The sequence below is a fragment of the Neolamprologus multifasciatus genome, chromosome 5 (assembly GCF_963576455.1).
Source record: "Neolamprologus multifasciatus chromosome 5, fNeoMul1.2, whole genome shotgun sequence".
Classification (NCBI taxonomy): Eukaryota; Metazoa; Chordata; class Actinopteri; order Cichliformes; family Cichlidae; genus Neolamprologus; species Neolamprologus multifasciatus.
Window position 1 is genome coordinate 4,791,979 of NC_140443.1, and position 20,556 is coordinate 4,812,534.

The window sequence follows — 20,556 nt, forward strand, 5'->3', positions numbered from 1 at the left end:
GTGCATATCGGAGCTGCGTGTACTAAGGAGGTGGTCAGTAAAAGCTCCTTTACTGTGCGATCTTACTGTGGCAGACATTAGATGTCTCTGTCAGGAGACATCTACATAATTTTGAGGCTGCAGCGCACACATTAAAACAGCTTCGGCCCAGTCACATAGGCCGGGGACCCCACTGCCAACCACCACTTGCTAAAGAAAAATGTGTATTGCCCGACCATTTGGTGGGTGCTTGCTGACTATGGCCGGCAGTCACTGGGTACAAAGAAAGTGCTGCACTAAAAACCTCGTTGCAACTGGCCGCTAGGAGATTGCCACGGTAACCCACAGTTTGGATAGATGGATGGTGACTCATCAACCGCTTGACAAGTGGCAGTGAAACTCAAGAGCGTGACACAAAATGTTGCACTTTTTCTAGGTTTCGCTACAAATCAGGCGACAGTCGTTATTTTCCATGAAAACTACGTGCAATCGTGGAAATCTGCCAGCAATCAAAGCATTCACAAGTAGGTTTTTGGTGCAGCACCATCATTGCAACCGAGGAATTCTCAGCAACCACTCGCTACTACAGACAGCACATGTAAGAAGGAACAAATGTAACAAAGGGGGGGAAATCTGTGCAATATTGGACCATATAAAACTATCAGCAAAAAGCTTCTACATTTAAATAAAAGCATAAAGAAAGAGAAAATTCACTTCCAGTTAGATGAAACCACAAATTTTACACCAACAAGGCCTCAACTTTCAGCTGGCTGTGGTTCTCTTATGTTCCCATTTCATATATCATATGCCATTAAAATGTTTAATTCCATACTAGTAAATATAAATTACTTACAGTGATGGTTTTTCACTTGGAGTGTTTATGATAATGCGCTCGTGTCAGCGACTTTATTCTGGATTAGTCTGCGAAAGGAAGCACAGCATCTGTCGGTGCACAAAGGTGACAGCAGACAGCGAGAGCCCTCCAGGCAGTGACACGGTGGTAAGCCACACACCTCAGACGCACCACAAGTCTTCTCTGATGGCCAACCAGCAGGGGCAGAAGCACTGAGGCAAAGTGCAACGCTATGTATGTGTTCAGCACAGAGACACACGGTTTTGCTTACACAGTTATACACATACATTGAATTGATGTTTGCACACCACAGTGTCTCCTAACATACTGCCAGTAAGTGATCAGACATGAAGGGGGGACCCACATAAACATGCCAAAAGCCCGACTGTGTGAAATTACAGAACTGAACACTTTGGTTTGAGGAAAAACCGCAGAATTCGTTTACAGATTAAAAAAAGAGTGAATAAAATACGACTGATGACATTTGTTAATGTGACAACTTGTTTTTCAGAAGAATATCGTGTTAGTCACACTCCCAAAAACAAAAAAGAAATATTAAAGCTTAAATAAATATTCTTGTGATTGACTCTTGGTTTGCATTATTTAAAAAGTAAATACGGTGGCTCAGGAATCGTCAGCGTGCGTGTTTACTGTGTTTCTGTCTTGTAAACAGTAAATCAATATTTTGTGGGAGTCAGCAGACAAACAGGCATAACTGAAGATGCCAGCTTGGGCTTCAGGAAGTTTAAAAACATTAACTCATTACTTGGATTTCGTGAGCATAAAATCTTTATCTTAGTCCGAGGGATTGCCAGTTACACGCTAATAAAGAGGCTCGTGTGTAAGTTGTGTATATACACCGTTTATTTTCCATTGCAACAAGAGACAGTAAATGTTTTACAGTCTTTTAAATTTCAGACACTTTTTTCCGCTGCTCTCCCACAAATAAAACCTACAAAGACAAAGTGTGTTTAGGCAACCTGAGATGAACCTGGACTGCAGTGAACTCCTAATTGAAATTTCCATCATGTCCTAGACAGTCACCTCCACCCACAGAGAAAGCGCCCGTATCTCTGAAACATCTAAACACACACACGTATAGGCGCTTACATGCGCGTGCTCTCACTCCGACACCCCGTTGCCCTCACACAAACTCAGTCTGACAAGCTGGAGCATGTGTGACCGAGCACGCTGGCTGGAAACAGACATCTCTGTGCCCCGAGGCTCGGCCCTATCCCACAGGAAGCCGGAGTGTGAGCCGGGACACACAAGACGAGGGAAGGAGGAAGACGGGGAGCAGCCGCAAGGATTCGGCTCACCATTTACTGGAACATGTCGGTTCTTTTGTAATTATAACACTGATTTGTTGGGGTGAGTTGTTAAGTAACTTGATTATGATTGAGAGGAACTGAGACGCAAGGCGAAAACAAGAAGTGCTGCATTACTTCGAAGCAAATCTTTGAGGGATGAAAAGTAGACCCATCCAGGACTTCAGGAAAAGTTTGAGAAAAGTTTGAGTTGAATTACTCTGACACAGTGAAGAGGTCGTAGTTTTACTTTAGCTGTTTTCTGTATTTGTTCTCTTTCCAGTGTTAAAACCACAGATTCCTAACTGTAACCTCATTTCCAAGTAAATGTCACAAAAGATTGGCCCACACTCACAAATGATGATGATTTGAGATTTGAGTGATTTGAGATATTAGTGACTGATTATATAAGAGAGCATTTAAAGTCACAACCTGTGACTTTGTTGACCACAAAATAATAAATACCCCCAAAGATGGCAGCTGCAAAGAGTGTTGTCCCATCTTTACCAGCTCAATTCCCATTTCTCCGGTTTTCTAGAATTGTTTCGACCTGTTGATTTCAGTACAATTCAGTCATTGTTAAATCTGGTTATTAGGCAACAATTTGGTATTCTGAAAGGGGAAGGAGCGTATTCTCGCCCCTAAAAATAAAAAGTCAAGCTTACAAGCAACACAATGCACCTTTGCTGGATTATATAAATGTCAAATTTTGCAGCGTCACTGATATTTAAGGTAGGGTTGGGCGATATATCGAGTTTTTAAAAAATATCGATATATTTTCATACGAGATATAAGATGTGACAATATCCTTTATATCGATATAGTCTATGTTACGTTATAATTATACTCGTGGAGCCACAAGTTTGCCTCTCTTTCGTCCACTTTTGTCTCTGCGCAACGTTACTCGGCCTCGCCTCTCCTTCACTGAACACAACTCCCCCTCCTCCCCCATAGCTTCACCTGCAGGCAGCGACAAGATGGACACGGCAAATCTCCGTTAGCGAGTTGTGGGGCTGGACGGCGTCAACGTGTTAGCGAGCTAACCACGCTAACGAGCTAACCATGCTAACAACAGCCCACAGGGGCTGCACGGCCTAAAATCATTTTCTCAAAAGTTGACAGCGCGCCTTATGTATGAATTCTGGTTGTGCTTACTGACCGCGAACCGATTTTAGGTGGTACACGGCGCTCAGCAATCTGTCAAAAAATGTTTTAGTACGACTTTGGTAAGCTACGGAGCTGCAGCGCTTGATGGATTGTCGGAGCATTACGGCTACCGTAGTCTGGAGCCTCGCGGAGTGATACGTACTGCGCTTCAACGTAATATTACCGTATTGTGTGTGTATAAGGGCCATAAAGAGGATTTCAAACTCAAGGCTGTTAGTCAGGCAGTAGAAGTTGTGAACAGAGCAGCTGGGAAATCTTTGTTATTATGCTCAGCGTGTGTTAGTTTACATTTTGACTGCACAATTATGAGCTTTTTGTTATGCACAAAAACAACATTGTTTTCTTTTATTTATGGAGCATGATTATTTAATAAATGCTCAATTTCTTTTTGAGTAATTTCTTCATGTAAATCTATGCTGTATGTAAATAAAAATGCCTGTGTGACATCTGGGACACAGTGTGACTTATGGCTTTAAAAAAATATCGAGATATATATCTTATATCGCCACCCAGCTAAAAAATATCGAGATATGAATTTTGGGTCATATCGCCCAGCCCTAATTTAAGGGTGACTTTGCTGACACGATCTCAGATTTATCCCTTGTCCTCTCAGCAGCTGCTATACAGAGTACTTTCACGAAGGCTCGCTTGTTGTTGAATGAAATGTTTCACACAAAGCTCAGGAGTTCAAAGTCTGCACTGACTGACTCTTAGCATCTGATAAAAGCCCAACAGTGCACCCAAAAGTTCAACTAATCACCAACAACTTCCTTCCTCGCACAACATCCACATCTGGGACCCTTCGCCCACTCTGTAAGCCCAGTACGCCCAGACATGTGCACACGGCACCTAACATTCGCACATACACAAAACCGAACGCACAAGTGCTCACCACATTTCTGCTGCACAGCTGCGTGAGAAGACGCGAGTCGATAAATAATGCCTTTGAATGGGATCCTGTGGGTTTCTGTCGTTTGAAACTTTGAACATCCGCCGACTGTTCCCTACAGCATAACAAATTTCCCTTCGCGTCCCAAATGAAATGCTGCCCTTACGACACCGAGAACACACAGACGAGCGTGCATCTGTCGGTCTGTCAGCTGGCCCGAGCTTTAAACGGCGTACAGGTGCCAGCAAATAAGGGCCAATAAACGGGCTCCAGCAGAACAACTGCCTGACCTGTCCTGAATAGAAATGACAAAGCAAAAGGTTTAACTGCAGCAGACGGGAAAGTCCAACAAAGTCACAGCCTGCTGCTGCTTAGTCATCAGATTAGGCCTGCAGTGAGAGTGCACGGTAATATGTTAATTCAGAAATATTCTTTATCAGATTATAAAGAAAAGGGATTAGAGGATCAGCACAGACTGTAAACTACGTGGAACTATGCTTTATACACAACTTATCTAAACCTTAATCAAAATAACAGAGGAGACGTTCATGTTAGAGAAGCTAATCTTATATATGGTGAACTTACAAGCTCAAGAAAGCAAAATGCAGCTAACACCATCCAAATGATTACGCTCAAACGCTTTCATTTTACTACAAGACCACTTACTTTAACGAGGACTATTAAAGAAACATCTTTAATAAAACTGTCTTTAAAACCCGGCCTTTATTTACTAATAACGTCATAAGAAGAAAAAAGCATGTCTGTGTAAGCAAATTTATCTAGAAAAGAGGATTTAAAAATGCGCGCACACACAGACACATTGTGACGTGCATAAAGATATCTGGGAAAAAAAGATCGAAACACCTTGGCAGTATTTTTCATTCATTCTGTAGGGAAGGGGGCTGCAGTGTTTCATGCATGCACTGGGTGAAAAGCTGGGAACCACAGGTTGCCAGACTATCACAGTGAGAATCCACAGCGTCGTACGTGGGGTGAGAACAGAAAAGTGAGCGTGGATCCCTGTTGACTCTGTGTATTCATCTGAGCCCGGTCCCATAAGCCCGACATAAATGCCCAGCGTGGTACTGCGATTCCCCCCGCAGCCCAAAGACCAAGAAGCGCAGTCTCACAGCCTCTTCCTTTCACTGTACCCTGCCCTCTCTCTGCTTCTGCCCAACAATGACAGAAAGACAGTGTCTCACCCCCCAGCTACTCTTCCGTTGTCTCACGCTCTCCTCAAACTTCTGCTAGCAGGTGCAATACTGTGGCAGCTCCGGTCCCACAGGCTAGCCCCACTGCACCACCCCTCTGGCATAAAGACAGTGAAAAGACATTGATGAGAACAAGAAGAGGAGGATGAGAGAACAACAGCTACAGACCTGAAACAACAACAGCTGTGACAGTCACATTGTCATTCCAACATTTGTTTCACGCCGAGTGCAGCGGCAGGTCAGTTCACGGCATGGGAAGCTGCACAATTTGCATCCTGAGCTCCAGACATATCAAATCTAGTATATCAAATCAGAACAGCAGACAATAAGTAGTCGCAGTTAATGGTTTGTTTTCATTGTTTTTAAGCTGGGGTTTACGTTTTCTGTAATTACACTCAAATTTCCACTCCACCTTAACAGCAGCTCTCCTCAGCAGATGATGTGAAACCACAGGCATCACACCTGCATCCATCCAGTCACAACACGTAGGTGTGCCATCTACTCCAGGTCCTCTCCAAGAAAAATGGCCTGCAGGGAGCTTTGTGTGTGGCCAACAACAGTGGCTACTGGTGCTCAAGAAACAACAAACTCCAGCACAAGATGTAACTTCAGAGCACAGTTTTACTGACAGCTGTGTTGCACCATCACTCGTCTCGAGCTTTACTTTGAAATTCCACAACAACCAGTATGTGAGAAAGTGTTTTCAAAGCATCTTAGCAGGATGAGCCGATGTTTTCTTTCAGACGCGACGTTTTTAGTTGGCTTCGTCCATTATTTCATTTGCTCTTTGGGTCAGAGTTTCACTCAGAAAGTGAGTCATACGAAATGGAGATGCTGCTTCAGTCTAATACCTGGTGCTTTTCCTCCCTAATGACTGTATAATCACACCCAGAAGGTTCTGAATAATTAGTCCTAATGGTGTTGATTTTTTAACCCACAGTCCAGAGCTACAGTGTGAGAACATTTCAAAGAACCCCGAACAGAAAAGTAGTGGAGACTTTTGTAATGCCAAAGTTAACGGCTGTCTCACCACTCCCACCAAGAGCCAATCATCTGCTTCCTAACAAAATATGAGCCAATCGTGTTGCCACAATAACACTTGACACCAGCTGAGGTGGGGTGACGGGCAAATCTACTTAAAGATTAAAGATGTGGGTAAATGTTTCTTGGTCTACTGCAGCCGTTATAGCCGCGCTGTTGTGAAACTCGCAACGTAGTGTTGAACTAAAGAGGATAAACTGTTTTTAAACCTTAATTTATGGTAAATTCACCAAACTTTTTGAGTCTTTTCTTTTTTTATGTCTGGCTGGAAATGTAAATTAAAGCATAAGCCCCCCCTCCCCATCCACTTTGATAGGTGCATGATCTTGTTGACTCAAAACGGCTGCCTTGAGGTGACGCCAAGATGGCTGCCAAGTAGCAAAACATTCTTCTACAGAGACTTTGGGTTAAGTCATATAAAAGAGGAAATCCCATTAGAGCAAACAATCAAATGACTCTGTAAACAGGGAGTCTGAGAGTCCTTTTTATTATTGTTTTGGTTTTGCGGTTCTCTCTTATTTAGAATCCATTTACTGAGGATATTTATCCATATTCAACTCCAATGTCAGGTATTTATTAGGAAGAAGAACTACAAGTCCTGCAGGCCATTAAATGTTTGTGGAAATGGCACAAAGAGAAATTCCTGCAATTATTTCTGGGACAGCTTACGGTCCAAACTACAGTGATTATTGTGACAGGCCTGCTCCACACAATGCTGCAGCACAGCCTGTGGACTGTTAACCTTGGGAGGCCTTGTTTCATGTTTCACCACATCCCCTAAAATCATGCATGTCTTAAGAGTTCTTCTTTACTGGCTCTCTTTCTATTAGTTATTGGCTGCAAGGAAATGAAGGCCGTCCCCGCGTAATTAATGGGCTCAATTACGTAAGTGAGGAGGGGTCTGCAGTTTGCTGTGAGCAGGACCAGATGTCCCACGGGCCCGCTAGTTGAGAAACGCAGTTGTTCTGATCAGTTATGGTGGGGTCAGTGCCTGTACCAAGACCTAGCTCGCCCCCACGCACTAACCCAGACCCTCTTTTCTTTCTCTTGTAAATAAAGACTTAATGGTTTACAAGCCCTCAAATAACCATAATACCTTCAGAGTGAATTAGCTGGCAAAGCAGCGAGACACACAGGCAGAAGAGGTGCCCACATAAGCCTCTCTTTATTTTCAGACGTAGCTTTTTTAAAATGTTTTAACTCAAGTTTAATTCTCTTTCTTAACTTAAACATTTTAGTTTAGACAACATTTTAAATGTGAAGAGGAAATACTTTTTGATACCACAGCAAAAATTTGCTTCTGGCCTTGTATGGTGGCAGTATATATATATATATATATATATATATATATATATATATATATATATTTATTTATTTTTTAAATTTATTTTAGGGGTGCAACGATACACAAAATTCACGGTTCGGTTCGATACTTTGGTGTCACGCTTCAGTATTTTTTGATACAAAAAAAAAATGTTCATGCTTTTTTAATTTCTCATTTATTAAAATTATAAATATATATATTTTAACTCAAAAGTACAGTTTTTAAATTTAATGTTGCTGAAACAACAAAGTAATTAAAAAAATTAATCTATCTGATCGAGAAATCACTCATCTTTGGAAAAGAGAGTTTATTACAGAGAAATGTCTCTTTCCAAAATAAAAGCTATACTATACGCTTCTTCTGGGCTATATTCTCAGCAGCATATTAAACATATCAGGTCCCCATAAGGAGAATCATGTGCTAACGGCTGTCTGAATGACTCGGGTAAAGTTTGTAGCATGCGTGCTTGTTTTTGTCTGCTTCCACTTGTCTTTGCACTAGGATGATGTCGGAGTAAATGTGCAGTCATATTCGTTGTGTTCCCACTAGTGCTGCCAGCGTTAATCTCGTTGAAATGACGTTAACGCCACAACACGGCAAATCTCCGTTAACGAGCTAACCCGGATTGCCCCTTGCGTGGGGCTGGACGGCCAACACGTTAACGAGCTAACTGCGCTAACGCACTAGTTTCCACCAATGCGTGACACGCTTACCTTCAGGGTCATACATCACATGAAAACCAAAATAGTTCCAAACGCCAGATCTGAATGAGGGTGGAGGAGGTTCAATTTGCCATGTTGCAAGGAGAGCTTAACTTCTGTCTCGCTAGCTTGCCCTGCGCTCAGTGAATCTGCGTTCGACTACTCCGCCTAGGCTGCACTGTCGAGCGCAGATCCACTGAGCGCTCAACACAGACAGCATCGTCAGAAGGAAAGTTGATAAAATAAATTAAAAATTTTGTATTGTTCATACATATGCGTACCGAACCGAAAGCACTGTATCGAACGGTTCAATATCTATACGAGTATTGTTGCACCCCTAATATACACATGTATCATTAAGCTTGTGAGTGTCAGCACATTATAGTGTTGAAAAAAAGACCAATTTCTATATCTAAAGTTTAGACGTTAGTTGTGCTGTGAGCTGATTTACATGCTCCTGATGTAATCCCCTTGCTGTGCATTCAGTCCTGGGCCGGTGCTGCAGCAGGAAAACCTTTCAAACATTTGTGAAACTGAGCTGGTTTTTCAGTGTAAAAGTAGGACTCGACATGAGGAAAAACTTGGCTAGACTGTTTTCCATATTTGCTTTTATTTTAGATCTTTTTTAAGTATATTAAAAGGTTGAAATGATGCTGGGAGCAGCTCACATCGAGCCCTGGATCGCTACAGTGAAAAACGCTGCTCGATAGCTGGTTGTTAAGTGAGCCACTCTCGCTCATCTTAAACATCAGGGAATCTATTTGTAGGCTAGATGTGGGCCCGGATCTTTCCCATGCTGAGCAAAACAAACAGTCATTGCTGGCACGAAATACAGAGGAGCCAGAATTATGCCTTATCTGATCCAAGTTCTTAAGCCGAGATGTGAATTGTTTCTGTCATTGCTTTTGTACAAAATACTTGTTGGAGGAAATCGTTTGAAGTGAGGGATTTTTTTTAAAAGCTTGATTTTTGAAAATAAATCTAGAAAATGCACAAGAACTGCAAAAATACTGTAATTGTTTCTCACTTCTGAAGACTTCGAGAGAAGACTGAAAACAAGAAAGACGTCACTTAAAGCTACAAATGCCGTCAAACGCACTGAAAAACCGCGGTTGCTCAATAAGCTTCAGAAAAATCAGTCCCTGTAGTTCAGTCAGTTAGGGCAGGGCCAGGCACTCAGTCAGCCAGTCAGGACGGTTGAGTTGTAAATGTGTTCCAGCAGGAAAAGCTTCAGAGCAAGGCGAACAGTCTGGAGTCGGCAACTTTCCCCTGCTCCATCTAGTGCACCGCCCTCCCTGCAGCCCACCCAAGAAGCAGCCCATGGGCATAAATTTGAGAGCCTGACTCGCTGCGGATTTAAAACAATCTGCATCTCTCTCCCTCTCTCTCTCACTCCAACTACTCCACAGCCACTATGAAATATTTTACTCCTTCACCCTTTTACTCTCTTTCTCCCTTCTTTCACTTCCCCCCCAAAAAAGAAAATTCCACTGTTAATGAAAATGGAAAGTTCTTTCTCAGCGTCTGCCAACAATATTGTTTCCCTAAAGGCTTAATTAAGTTTGCAAATATGTACCAAAATCACAGGAAGTGTTTTTTTCTTCTTTGTCTCTACTGTAAAGGAGACAACAACAATGCATTTTGCTGAAATGAAGCTAATTGTGTCTCACAAAACACAATCTTTCACTAGTTTGTTGTTTCCTGATGGGGATTGTTTTCTCAATAGCAATAAAGTAGGCCAGTTATGTTTTATGTCAGCAGACCACAGGGGACATAACTGTAAACAATACTTGATGCTGCAGAAGAAGAAACCTTTCGGTCGCTTCAGTTTAAGGCGTCAGAAACCCGACAAAACAAAGCACACGCGTCGCTTTTGTTAATCCAACGCTGCCGTGCTTTCCAGCTCGAATGGGTTCGGTTTGGTTGCAGATGCTTCTCTTTGTAGGCAGATTTATCGTCCTGTTCCTGCTGGGAAAGCAATCAACAGATGTGACTTGTAAATTAAAATGAAGGTGGAGATTTCTGTTTGAATTATGTGTGAGAGTCCAACTTTCCACACGGAGCGTGAAGTCTGATCAAAGCGCTCTGCGGACTGAACATCATGTCAGGTGTGCTGTAGTATAAATGAGGCCGTGTGACCGCGGGTGAAGTAACCTCTGACCCGCAGCAGATTCGTGTCAGTGTATCACTGGCAGTGCTCCTCGCATTTGGCTCGCAGTTATGCGTGCGTCACTATACTACGTCCGTGAATGCGGACAGACTTCCTGTTATGGCATCCAATCTGGTTAACGTGGCATTGGCTAGCCACTGTAGCTTCTCACAAATCACACTTGCTGTAGTTAAAGAGCAGCGAGGCAGGAATAGAAATAGACGTAAGTGGCTGAGCAGCCGGGAAAGAATGAGAAAAGAAAAGAAGAAAAGACAAGGCAAGCAGACAAGGAGTAAGATTTATTTAGAAAGAAATTGAATATTTGGAAGGGAAGTAACAAAAGAAGAGACACACACAAAGAGAAAGAATCTGTATCTTTCTCTTTGTGGGTCCGACTGACCACACCACTCCTCTCATAAACATGCAGTACAAAGCCACAATGATATGTGGTTTAGGCCATTCATTGTTTTAAATTTGTTTCGTACCCCTATAAACCTGGAACACAGTGACACTGAGGTCATTCAGAAAAAAACGTATACAAATGGGTAAGTAGATCTGCACAATCTGTTTAGCTTCATTTCGAAATGGCAGAGTTGGCACACAAAGTTCTTGTGATTAAAACACACAGATGCTCCTCTACACCGTGGCTGGGTATCGGGGGGGAACTAACAGAAGTGTTGCAGTATTTTAAAGTAAATTATAGGCCTAAATCTTATCTTGTTATCTTCATAACATTTTCTTAAATCATGCACTTCAATATAAAAAAGGTGAAAAATTTCCCATTAACTCTGAAGCACTGACTGTGATAAATGGGAAGCATGTTTATATTGTGCACACTGCCGTGTACTGTGACGTGTAATGCTGCACTCACCAGTGACGTGTCAAAAAACAAACAACAACAAGAAATCAAAACACACACTGCCATCGACATCCGTGTGCATCCGCATCTCACTGCACGAAAAACGCAGCGTAGCACGGCACGATTAATCGCATATTTTGTGCTACATGTGTGTTTTATACATACAGCTGAGTATATGGTTCAACTGCAGGCTTCCCGAGAACATATGCCAAGCCAAGAATCCTAAGACGTTATCTCATATTAGATAACGGCTCTGTTCTCCACAAGACCCATCACAACACACGCAACACGAGTACACCTCTGCACTTCTTAACTTCTCGTCTCACTCCGTCTACTTCTGTCTCTAACCAAATGGGATTGGAAATGATCGTTCCAGCACACGGAACTGCTGGAAATGTTGCTGCTTCCACATGAAGTGCTAACGAGGAGCGATCTGTCTTCTTGTTGGAGAGGAAGAGAAAGAAGCAGAAGGAAAATTCTGAAGCATGCGTCCTGTTGAGGACTCATCGTATCAGGCGTGATATCTCAGGGCAACCCTACACCGCTGAAATCGTAAGGGTCACGCCGGTGTTTATCCGTTTGTATTGGTGGAAGTCAGCGAGACGCACGCAGCGAGGAGGGTGATTATAAGACAACTGTGTCGTAATTACACCGATGATGGCAGCACCCGAATGCATCGTGTCTATGGCAACCTGGTGAAATAATAAACACCGCCTCCTCTTCGCTTTCTGCCATGAGTCACCAGCGGCTGAGAACACACACATTGAAACGCACGCGGCAATCGACGCTCACACATACGGGTACATAATCTTGCAAGAGCACAAAAACTCTGTGAATGAAAACGCATGCACACACACACACACACACACACATCTGTAAACAACAAGCTCATTACATGGTCCCTACTCACACACAGGAGCTTGATTGGCTTTTACCAATCTGATCGGACGACTGAATATAATCGTTACAAAATGACAACATCAGATTTGGTTTTCGCTTCCTTTCTTTTGTCATCCACAGTCGACCACCATCCCTCAAAGAAACCCCAACCACACGCCCATTGTTTGCAAACCGAGTGGGAAATGAGTGTGTATCCATGTGGGTTGTTAGTGCATACAAAAGCTATTCACAGTCTCACCTGGATCCTATTAGCACCAGTTTGATTTCTAATATCGACCACATGAGATGATAGTTAACAGTCGACCGACTTTGCTGCTCTTAAACGCACACATGTGCACAAACACATGAATGTATAAAAAAACCGCCACCCTAATTCAAAGAAGAAGAAAGGACGATGGAGAAGGAATCGACCCCACCTTTTACTGCGTGCAGCATGCTTAATATCACATGCATGCACGTATTCCCTCAGGCTCAGTCTTAGGATTTAATGTAAAAAAAGAACCAACATTACTCTTAAAGTTTCCTGCTGCGCTCCACTAAAGCAACAATGTTTCCACACTGGAGCCACTCCTGAGTTTTTTTAAATAAGGAAACAGCTGGACTGCACCTATAAAAGTAATTACAGCTGCCATTAGCAGTTATTCTCATCCCTGATTAATCTGTCAACTGTTTTGGTTGATTACTAGATAAATGTTTCATCTACGAAATAAAAATCAGTTGTGGGATCACTCTTAACTCACCACTGTGGCTTCAATTTTTCATCATCTCTCCACCAAAGCAATTATATCATTTCCAGCCGACCTGTGTCTCGTTTTCCTACTGCTTTGAACTGATTATCTCTGCAGATTATTATTATTTTTAATCACCACTAACACAGTTTGGTACATCCTCTCGTGGCTGGGAAAGCTCCAAGTAACCACGAACAATGATTTTCTGAATATTTCCCATGACTGCAACATTTCCCCTTTCTATTATAGCTGCCCTTTGGCTAATGTGATTCAAGATTTCTAAGTGTCTAATGCCTTTGCCCTCTGGTGTCAGCCCACTACTTAGTAACAACCACCCTCCCCGCCCCCTCATTCCTCTGCTTCATTTAAGCATCATTTGACGGATTCTAGGAAGAGGGGATCTTACAAAATCCTTTGTGTGAACTGACTGTAGGCTTCAGTTTTTTATGGTGAAAACAGACTTTCGGCACACACGTTTGAGGCTTCTTGTAGTAATATTCAGATTTTGGGGGGCTTAAAGATAACCAAAAATGTCATCACAACCAAAATGTATCCATTCTCAATGAACAATTGCAGATAAATGGTGACACACAAACTCAACTGAAGTTTTCTTGTAGTCTAAACACACAAAGAATCACAACCTGAAGAACCAGCGTAAGCCTCTAATGCCAGACCCCGCCATCAGAGATCTAATCAAACAGACCACCTCTTCATGAGTCAAAGGAGCATAGTCGGAGTTGAGAAAAGAATAGCAGGGGATAGAGACAGAAAGGACTATCTGTGAGTCTGTGTGTGTCTTTGCTTATGTGTCCTTTGGAGCATCCCATGCCCGTCTACTCTGTTCTCTCTGCAGCCGATCGGCCGAGCACTGTGAGCCTGCGTGGTTTAGGCCAGGGCCGGCACAGACAGACAGCTGCTATTAAACCCTGATTGTTTCAGGTTCACAGGGTGTGAAAGGGTCTGATTGAGGGGCTGTGATCCCAGTGAGGGTGGTCTTTCTCCCCCCTCTTTTCCTCCACCTCACGTCCCCCCTCTCTGGAAGGTGGGAGGAGGGTATTGGAGAGGAGGAGGATTGTGTGTGTGTGTGTGTGTGTGTAATGGGGGGGTGTTGTAGGCATCACGTGACACGTGTTTCTTGCTGAGCGGACTAAAATGGAATCTGGACAAAAACACAGCACTTGTTGCTGCCTGCTTTTGGTTACATGTGTATCACATGACCAGTCGCCTTATAATGCCAACATTTAAGGTTGTCCACACCATAAATGCCACAGACAGCTATTTAAAAATTCAAGTTTAGCTGCTTCAGTGTCCAAAGTTTTATTCAAATGTAAAGCAGATGCAACAAATGTCTTTCATTTAAAGTGACAAACATTTCTTCCTTCGTTTTTACCAAGATGGAAGCGGTTCGTGCCACCACATCCAATTGTATTCAGCTCGAGAGAGACTTATCACTGCTCTGATATGGCTCTGATAATCCAGCTCAGTCCTCACCTGCGTCTGGCTCTAGGAGGACAGTCGCTTCCTGGATGGTCTATTTGTTTAAGAGCATTCCCATTAAGAAGCCTTTTGGTCTTAACACACGTGATAAAGACCAGGGAGGGCGAGGAAGCTCCCCTGCAGAGCTTTTGACATGTGGCCAAAGGACAAGTGCACTTTCCCCCCTCAGTTTGTCCCCCAACTCAACCTTGAGTAGAGTGTGAATACTTGTAAAAAGCTAAATCTATGCTGCACTGAGTTTCACTGAAATGGAATTGAATAAAATCTATCAACGTCGCTTGAGTGCGTGACACAAGAAAAACTGACTTCTGAGCTAAACGCTTCTATGGCGCTCAGCAGGTATCCCACAATGCCTCCAGACCTTCCTATAAACCTTTAAATGTAAATTTATTTCATTGTAATTTATATTTATTTATAATTCGATAATTCTCTTCCCCTCACGTGTTATTGGAGTGTATATATCGTGTGTGCACGTGAGCGCGTCTGTGCAAATACTGTTAAGGGAGGTTGTGAGTTTGTATGCCTAGCACTTCTCACTGTCACTTTGGAATAAATACGTGTTTGGCTCTCCCATTGAGTCCAGTGTTGACGCTCTTCAGTCCAGGGTCACTACATGAAGTCCAGCAGCCTAATCTTCTCACATTAGCAGCTACAGTGGCCTCTCGCAGAGATAATTAGATTAGAATCCATAATCTATCTCAGATTAACAACAGATTATGGTTATTCAACTCATATCCCCTTTTTCCCCCAGAAGAAAGACAGAAGTGAAAGTCAGTTAATAAGAGGAGCTTTTTGTCCACTAAAGCCTCACACAGTGAGGTGTTGTTTTGTGGGTGCCCTGGCAGGACCTCACATTTGGAGCAGACACTGGCACCTCAAGTATTTCAGGTTACAAGAAACAGCTGTTCTCGGGTGGCCTTGCCGCCCTCCTCAGTGCCGGATGAGTGTATACCGTGCAGGCGGTCAAACCTCTCATGGAAGAACTTCTCCAGGAGATGAACGCACAACTTTAAAATGTTACGTCCAAACTCTGAGCCACTCGGTGCATCTCCACAAATGGGCAGAAAAAGGCAGAAGAAACAATTTGCAAGTGAAGATGGACCAATGCTGAACTCGGTTTTGGTTGATAAACAGATATTAAACAGGTCCAATACTGAAATTTGGAGTTGCAAACTGTAAACTTTAAAAGTATTGAACCTTAATTAGGTAAAAGTCACGCAGCAGCTGCTAAATAACCATTAGTGACACAACTGAAATTTATTTTCTCACTTTAAGAAAAGTTTCAAGTACTTAAACTCAACTTTCGGAGGATGAAGAATCTTCAGCCCGGTAACAATTACCAGTAATCGGCTGTGATTTGAGGAGCGAGCATAAATGAGCGGCACTGCTTACCTCAGGTTAACGCAGGGACATTCAGCATGAAACTTTCTGACTCGGTTCCCAGAGTCCTTGGAAGAGCGCTGAGGATCCAAGGACCGTGAAAGTAAGTCTGAGTTTCCAGTAAAGCCTCGCGTCTCTCCTTTTTTCTCTCTACTTTCTGCCAAGCGCGCTCGGATGGAGATAAGTGAACTGTTCACAGAAACCGACACATTGTCCTCCTTCAGGAGCGCTTTTCCATAGTTTGGTTCTTCAGAGCCGCTTTACGTAAACGGTGACAAAATTAAACCCCATGTTCAGCTATGGAGTCCCGCAAAGCACCCTGGAGTCGGCTGCACAGCCAATGCGGGAATGTGCACCCCCTTCCCCCCTCGCTCCCTCCCTCCCTTTCTCCCTCCCTCCCTCCCTTTCTCCCTCCCTTTCTCCACCCCTTTCTCCACAGTCTGTGGACCACCCCGAAACAGGAAGTTCACTTTTTGTTTTTCTTAAAAAAAAAGGACCACGCTGCTTCAGCCTTCCCTTCAAAGTTAACATGCGCACCAGAATACCCAACGAAACCGAGAGACGGTCCGTTTCTCACCCAATTCCTTCTGAAAAAGGCAGATTCGTTAACAGCAATAAAGGTGGTTATATAAAGACGTTACAGCATGCGCTTGTTTATTAAATACATGTATGGACATGGCTGTGTCTATATAAAGTGCGCTCCTATCTAGTAATTGGGATAATCTTTCTATAAATGTTTGTGTTTACTTTACTGGTGTAACTTCGTAGCAGCTTCTCGGACAGCGTGTGTGGCTGGCTTCGTGTGGGGATGCTGCAGATTGCTGCGCCTTGCCAGTAAAGGCCAAAACCTGGACTGGAGTCCAGTCTGCTGGGAGCAGGAACGGGTCCACGCTCTTTCATTACTGTTCTCTAAGGAAATCTGGAGGACATTGGAAACACAAATAAGCCAAGATTATTATGTCGGGGATATGCAAAAAGAGTCACACGTGCGTTGTAATACGGAGTTTTTTTGCGCATTTTCTTTTTTTATCCATGCAAGTTATGCGCACAAAAATTGGCACAACTTTGGCAGGTCCTGGATTCATTTAGTGTCAGCTGGTTCCTGGTCAGAGGTACAATAACATTACTCATCTCTGAGCGGCTCTTTTTACTTAGTCATTCTCGCCACAAACACACACACACACACACACACACACACCCACACACACACACAGTTCTGTGATCTCATTCAGCAGCAGCAGTAGCATTTTGGTAACATACACATGCAGGCAGATGTTGGGATATTTTCTCTGAAAATATTGCTACTTTGCTTATTTACACATTGTGATGTCTCTTCTTCTTGTTTTCAGTCTGGATTAATGGATGAGATGAACACAATTCCTAAATGTCTCCTCCAAAAAAGATAAGGGATTAATGCATTCATGACATAAAAGGTTATAAAAAAGAAAACATACGATGCAAAAAAAATGATTTAAAAAGTCCAGGAGCTGATTGGTTAATTTCTTACCAGGTGACCAGCAGTGTTGGGGAGTAACGGAATACATGTACCGCCGTTACGTATTTAAAATACAAAATATGAGTAACTGTATTCCGTTACAGTTACCGTTTAAAAAGGTGGTATTTAGAATACAGTTACTTTGTTGAAATAAATGGATTACACGGCGGTACTTCCCTGTTTCATATTGTCGCGGGTCAGGACTGTTTGGGTTTTGTTTGACAGCTACGTTCTGTCGTTCCAGGCGGCAGCGTTACGGTTGCCATGGTTACAGGGTGACGCACTCGCTCCGCGGTTTTCCTCGGTGAGAGAGGCCTTTTTGTTGTTGTTGTGCTAAGCTAATAGGCAGAATGCTACCGGTATAGCTCTAAAGAATGTAGCATCATGGACAGTGTAGTCCGTGCTGCAGGGAGAATGGACTGCCATACCCGTTATGTGTCTGTGAGCGAGGGAGGGAGAAAAAGGAAAAGTACGAGCTGTCATTGAGCAAAAACGGGAGCTGGAAGCATGTAAATATAATAATAACCACTGCAGCCAAGAAGAGAGCCTGACGAGCCCAGTTGTAAGTAAGCTATTAAGACTCGACTGTACACCGTGTTCGTGTTTTCCTCTGAAACAATAAGTTCCGTTGGAGCAGCCTTTCAACGCCTCTCTCTGTCTCTAGCTAGCAAAGTTGACCCGGACAACAAAGTAAAGCTAGTTTTCGGCTACTAGCCCGACACAGAACCCACCGTATTAGCCAGAGGTCCCTTTACTACGGTTCGGAGCCGCGGACCTTCAGTAACAGTAATAAATCACAGCAATAGTACATTCATGTAGTTGTAAACAGCATGATAATATATTAAGTAATCCAAAGTATTCAGAATACGTTACTCTCATTGAGTAACGTAACGGAATACGTTACAGAATACATTTTGGGGCATGTATTCTGTATTCTGTAATGGAATACATTTTAAAAGTAACCTTCCCAACACTGGTGACCAGGTGAGACATGCACATGTATGTAGGTTAATTTCCCAAGCAAAAGGCAGAGAAGTAGCCCTGTATGAAAAAGAATAACTATTTATGAGCTTCACTGCATTAGGATACTCTTGCATATGTTGAATTGTCAGCTGGTGCCTGATTTTTGTATTTTCCTGTCAGTAAATGAAACAATTTCCACCATGAGCTCATAAACAAAAATTAATCATAATGTGCAAAATTTAGTGTGCCCCTCATCGATGTTCAACTGAAACCCCTTCTGGTGATCTAATTCCTTTATTTATTTTAACTTTATGTGTCTCAGCCTTTATTACACAGAGTAATTTAAAAGGTTAAACAGGAAAGTAATGAGAGAGTCAACGGAATGACGTGCAGGAAATGTTCTGGGGGTAAACTCAAACCCTGCAGTAGTCCCTGACATACGGGGGTCACCTATTCAACCAGGTGAGCTCTAGCAGCACCTGACAATATGATGTTTTTGTTAAAGTATTTTCAGGTAGAAGAATTTTAGCAAAACAGGTCCTCCTTCACCCCACCTTGTGATGATGTCTTGTAGAGACATGCCAAGTCTCCAATGATTTTAATCTATAATGAGCTTATCTGTGGATAGAAAAAGGTTTGTTTAAGGAAACAGTTTGACACGCAGAAAACCTGGAACCAGTTAGTATTATTTCAGCTGTGAGCGCCAACTGCTTTCACAGTTTCTGTGCGTATAAACAACACTGGCATGTTTCTGTCTGCACACTGTACAAAATGAGAACTTTGATGTTGAGCCAGAAGACGGTGTGCATGGTTAGCATTTTGGCCCCAAACTACAGCATGTTTGTTCTGCCACACTCAGTCCATGTATTCATTCATAAAGTTTTGTCATACAGATTGCACTAACAGCATTTATGTGATAAATCAATTATGATATATCTAAGTAATACTTAATAAAGCCAATATTTACAATTTTCCTGTAAGACAGGAAAGCACAAGAATGATTGAGGTCTGCATGGAGCTGAAAGGGAGAGTTTGGTGATAAATATCTGTGATATCATCGTGTTGTTGTATGCAGAAATGCTCCCACTTTAAAAACCAATCAAAAGAACAAAGCTGTAAATTTTAAAGTAAAAATCATTGCAGTTTACTTCCCTGAAAGTGGTGAAATTCCAGCACCTTCAGTCACGTAATTATCAGGTTAAAAGTTCCATTGAACATTTCTGGACATTACATGCTTACAGTGAAGTAGAAAGTTTGGCTTTACTTTCATGCTTGTTGGTAGACCTCAAGATGCTGTTTTAATAATCTGGCTATCAGAAAAGGTCAGTAATGGCGAGTCACTGAGAAACCTTTACACTGTGTGTTGTCATATCAAAGTCCAAATGATCCACAGACACTTGTACTGGACTCTTACTCTGCTAGAGCATCTCTATGATTAATGCCACTTCAAAGAGTGCTTACTCCCTGAATCATAAAGTATCTGTAGCTGAGTAACATGACATTTAAGGTCGTCCTAAGGTTGGATAAAAGCTTGTGTTTCCTGTGGTTTGTATTGTTAACGGTCATACATTATACATTATGTCAATGCTTCTGTGTTTGAGTTCCTAAAACCTTAACCACCAACACATGGAAGCTAAGAAATATGCTTACCATTACATGGTTACAGCATTCGACTAGACTAGTTTCGCAGGTTAACCCACATCAGCCTTCATATTTATAACTTGTCTTTTGTACGTGGTGAAGAAAAATGATTAAACTGAAATTTGGGACCAAAAGCTAGAGAGTTTCTTTAATGCACGATCTGATATCCTCGTGTTGGTGTTGTTCCCAGATCATCATACTAAAGGTTGTTCCAGGATCAACATTGCAAGTGACCAATCAGAATGTTGTGATGTCATACTTTTGCGACTTCGGGAAAAACCGGCGTAAAACAAAAAACTGTACTTAAGCTGCGAGAAACCGCCTTTGTCCGCCGATAAACGGACCCTAACCCTTTAATAAACTAAGCAGAATTGATATTGTCCTTGCAACATTGGAATTTCATAAATGCACAAATGGGTTGGTGCGCAAAAGAATAACGTCACAATAATGTGATTGGTCACTTGCAATGTTG

General features: G+C 42.5%; 1 protein-coding gene across 1 annotated transcript in view; it reads right to left on the minus strand.

Moving 5' to 3' along the window:
• gli1 (GLI family zinc finger 1) overlaps positions 1–16,358 on the minus strand; it is a 62,645-nt gene extending 46,287 nt beyond the window's left edge. The window contains exon 1 of the mRNA XM_085159483.1: positions 15,998–16,358. The gene's annotated coding sequence lies outside the window, so the exon portion shown is untranslated. The remainder of the gene's footprint in view (positions 1–15,997) is intronic.
• Positions 16,359–20,556: the final 4,198 nt, after the last annotated feature.